This window comes from Bison bison, unplaced genomic scaffold (genome assembly GCF_000754665.1).
Source record: "Bison bison bison isolate TAMUID 2011002044 unplaced genomic scaffold, Bison_UMD1.0 scf7180017864197, whole genome shotgun sequence".
NCBI classification, from domain to species: Eukaryota; Metazoa; Chordata; class Mammalia; order Artiodactyla; family Bovidae; genus Bison; species Bison bison.
In genome coordinates this window covers 118,275-122,907 of record NW_011494769.1, presented here as the reverse complement: position 1 = coordinate 122,907, position 4,633 = coordinate 118,275, and positions in this window count along the sequence as shown.

Genomic DNA, 4,633 nt, shown 5'->3' with positions numbered 1-4,633 from the left:
ATGGACATGAGTCTGAGTGAACTCCGGGAGTTGGTGATGGACAGGGAGGCCTGGCGTGCTGTGATTCATGGGGTCGCAGAGTCAGACACGACTGAGCGACTGATCTGATCTGATCTGATCACTGATGAACATAGATGCAACAACCATGTCATATCATTTTGAGCTTTTAAATCTCTATGTCCTTTGTGTGTGTGTGTGTAAAGATAAATCCTGTAAATTTAAAAAATTCATGGTGAAATATTTGGTCCCAATTTTCATCTGCTCTGTGGAAATATTTTTTCTGTACTCTTTTTCCTGCCATTTGTTTCCATGTTTATTTTGTTCTTTCTAATTGTGTAGATTTTGTGTTTGCTGTTTTTATCTATGAGGTTCTGAATTTAAATCAAAACTTTTTTCTTTTTCAAATTTCTTCACATTTATTTAGCATTTTACAGTTTAGAAAGCATAGTTGCTTGTGGTAATCTTACACTCTTTCCTATTACAAAATTATATTTTGCTCCAGTATCTTGTTTTATGTATCCTTTTACCCTCTCTCTCTCTCCTAATCCCTCCTTTCTCTTTTCTCTTTCTTAGGCATTTCTTCAGGATAAAAATTTAGTATGAGAGTTCCAAATGAGTCATTTTTCTTGTTTCCCTAGCTTGGGGTTTACTCTTTATTTTGGGTCCATCATTGTTTGTGGTTGAAAGTTCTGTCTCTGAGCCTGGGGTGGAGATAGGTAAAGAGAAGACAGAATGATGTTCCATACACAAAGGAATATTGCCCTGGCCCCTACAGACTGACCCTCTCTCCAAGCTCTTTCCCTCATGTTCCTAGCCTCCACGGGCATATAGTGTTTCTGTCTCCTCCCCTCCTCTCTCCTTTCCTCTTCTCCCCTCTGCTTCCCTCCCTTCTCCTCCCTCCCTCCTCTCTTCCTTTGTTTCTCCCTCCCTTCTTCCTTTCTTATCCACTTCCTTTATTTTTCTTTCTCTGTTTCCTCTCTTTCTTTCTTTTGTGATGAGTACTTTAAAAATCTATTCTTATAGCTGCTGGCTCTTTAAAAAATGTGGTATATCTTTTCCTGCACCAACTCTTTGTAGCAACTTCATGTCAATGAATGAATGAAGTTGTGTTCTAGCTTAGCAGATTTTTTTTTTATCAGCTAATTTCTTTCTTTGTAAACTTTTTCCCCCTTTACTTTGTGAGCCATCAGAGTTGGTCAGGGCACTATAGGGCTGTACATATTGCAGAAAGGTTTTCTTTCCGCTCTACTCTTCACACTAAACAGATATACTATTACTTACAATTTATATTTACTACTGTGATAATTAGTAAAAAAAAATTATCAAGATTGAATTTCATTTATCTGCTGAGTTTTATATTTCTATGTTTGCTAAGCTATATATTCAATAATTGGTCTTACATTTTATTCCTTTCCTCTCCCCATGAATCAATGAGAATATATAATTGTTCATAACATAGGAAGCTTAGGAACTGGAAGATACTGTAGAAATTATTTTCTATAACCTCATTTTACAGATGGGGAAATATTACTATAGAGATATGAAGTGAAACATCTGAAGTTACAGAGTGCGTTACTGACCAAACATGAATAGAATTTAAGTTTTCTGATTCACAATCTACAACGAAGTCCAACATAGTAGTTATTTCTGAGTTAAAAGTATTCTTTTTGATGTGAAATTATAGGCCATATAATTGAATTAATAGTTAAACAGTGTTCCATGTAGATTATAAATATGCCAGTTTTTGAATGTAAAACAGAATAATAGCCTTATAGATAATTCACACAAACACACACACTAGGGATTTCTATGAAGTTCCCTATTTTCTGGTAAGTTTCTTGGGTGAAGTTGATTTGATATGAATATAACAAAAGTATATTTATGTGTTTCTTGGAGATTCTTTAACCTTACTCAGGAAATAAATATTTCAAACTAAGTAAACAAAGTGGTGTTTAAAATGTTTTCTGATCTCTTTTTCTTCCTGCTTGTGGCTAATCCATGACTTCCTCTGTTGGTGTGACAGCATTCTGGGTGACAATTCCCTTGGATAAATGAAATCATATTGGCAATCCTAAGTCTCTGCAGTATCATTTGGTCAGTACTCTCCTGTGTGCCAATTAGCCAGATCTTTCCCAAGAATAGCATTTTTACAGCTATTTGTATATGAAGCAATGCTACTTTTAACCAATAAAAGTTGAATATGGTTAACTCTTTGGTAACAGTCACATGTCAGGTCTTTATATGAGTAGGTTGGTGACAAATTCAGAAATAGCTTGAGGATATTGGTGTACCATGTTGAAGTCCCTAAAGACCAAGACTCAATAGATTTTCTGGTGACAGGGTCATTTTGTAAAGAAATCAGTTAATTGTTACCTTGTACAATAGAAGCAGCTTCAGCTGAGCTTAATGAGTAAGAATTAACACAAATGAGAAAGAGCACATACAGTCAGAAACTGATTTTATTATTAATTCCCCCCCCCATTTATCCATTGTTCTCTAAGATTGAGATCCAAGAAAGAGAATTACAAAAGGCAGGAGACAGTTTTGTAAGTGGGAACAGAATTCGAATTAGTGTAGTGCTGGGCTTTATTTTATTCCTTGATGTGGAGACCGAGCACTTTCACTTCCTCTGTTAATGAGACAGCACTAGGAGCAGAGCCTCTTCTATGGGAATCTAAAGGCCTTCATGGGGGTTAAAGCAACGGCAGTCTGGGAACCCAACCAGGAGCTCTGAGATGCAGGTATTACACAGATTTGCCCTTACTTCAATAGCCAGGAAGAATCATGGCTGTGTTATGTTAAATAATCAGAAAGTCATGAGAAAAGTCTTCTCTATATACTGGTTAAGAGGCAGATCGGGGAATCAATATCAGTTCTGCCACTTACTGTTCTAATCTATGGCTTTCCCTCTCATGGTCTCGATTTCCTCCACTGTGAAAAGGAGCTGATAATTTTTATGGTTTTTGTAAGTATCAAACAAGATAGTGTCGGTAAAGGTGTTATCGTAGTGTCTTGCCCATGGTGTCACTGTTTTTGTTTTACTTTAGCTTGTTCTCATTGTTTTCATTGATAGCTTATCAAACACTGCTTCAGACTGGGAGCTCTTCCCTCATTATGTTTCAACAACTCTTTCAGAGTCAGATATGAAGCTGTATATCCAAATAACCTATATCCATATCTTAAACTGCATCATAGGTCTTGATTTCTTTCTGAAGACAGCCCTGATCACTCTGGCTCATGTGTATCTATTCTGCTTCACAAATTCTATGCTCATACTACTTATTTGACATTCTCTATGCAAGAATTTTTTATTGTTTATATTTTAGTATGTGCTAAAATGTAAATGGCTTAATGGCAGTGAATATTTTAATACTTCAGGAAGTCCATAGAGTCCTGGAACAATGCATTGGGCTTAGTAGACATCTAGAAAATGTTTGATGATTGATTACAGACTGTTATGATAAAGGGAAAAATGAATGATATAGAAAATTTACAATAATGTGCTAATCAATGTAAGTGGAACAAAAACAATTAGAGAAGAGGGAGACTAATACAGGGATAGGGTTTTTATGGGATACAGGACTTATAATCAACTGCAGATGAGGGAAAAGGTAGTGAATATGGTAGCACTCCAATGCAGAGAATACCATCATTACAGTGAGGTTCATTACCTACTGGGCTGGCATTGTGTTATAAAGTCATAGAAATGTAAGACTTGAAAGGACTACTTAGGATCACCTACTCAGTCCCCTTTATTTTCCAGATGATGAAACTGAGTTCAAGAAGTGAGTTGAGTGTGGAAGGGATGAGAGAAAGAACTTATTCTAACTTCCCATGAACTTAGGGCTTGTGCTTGATCACAACTTCCCCAATTACAAGTGCAGTGTTCTTTTCAATCTTTCCAACATCCCATGAACCATGAAAAGTGAACATGGCATGGACAATGATTTCCTAATATAACAGAATTTTGTTTGCTACATTGCATTGGCTCATCCATGTTTAGAGTCTGCAGCACAGATTTCTTTTCTGGCTTGTCCTAACTCTGTCATATGCTCTCACAGCTCAAGCTTTCCTTGAGCTGAGCTATAGAAGTTGGATACATTTTTAAGGTTTCTACATTATCTTCTCTCTTTATGGGGAAAAGATGACTATGATTTGATAAAACCACAATATGTTTAGCTTTAAACATAAGAGAGTATCAATGAAACTGATAGCATTTCATATCGGAGGTCAGTCAGTTCAGTTCAGTTGCTCAGTCGTGTCTGACTCTTTGCGACCCCATGAATTGCAGCACGCCAGGCCTTCCTGTCCATCACCAACTCCCAGAGTTCTCTCAAATTCACGTCCATCGAGTCGGTGATGACATCCAGCTATCTCATCCTCTGTCGTCCCCTTCTCCTCCTGCCCCCAATCCCTCCCAGCATCAGAGTCTTTTCCAATGAGTCAAATCTTCGCATCAGGTGGCCAAAGTACTGGAGTTTCAGCTTTAGCATCATTCCTTCCAAAGAAATCCCAGGGCCGATCTCCTTCAGAAGGGACTGGTTGGATCTCCTTGCAGTCCAAGGGACTCTCAAGAGTATTCTCCAACACCACAGTTCAAAAGCATCAATTCTTCGGCGTTCAGCCTTCTTCA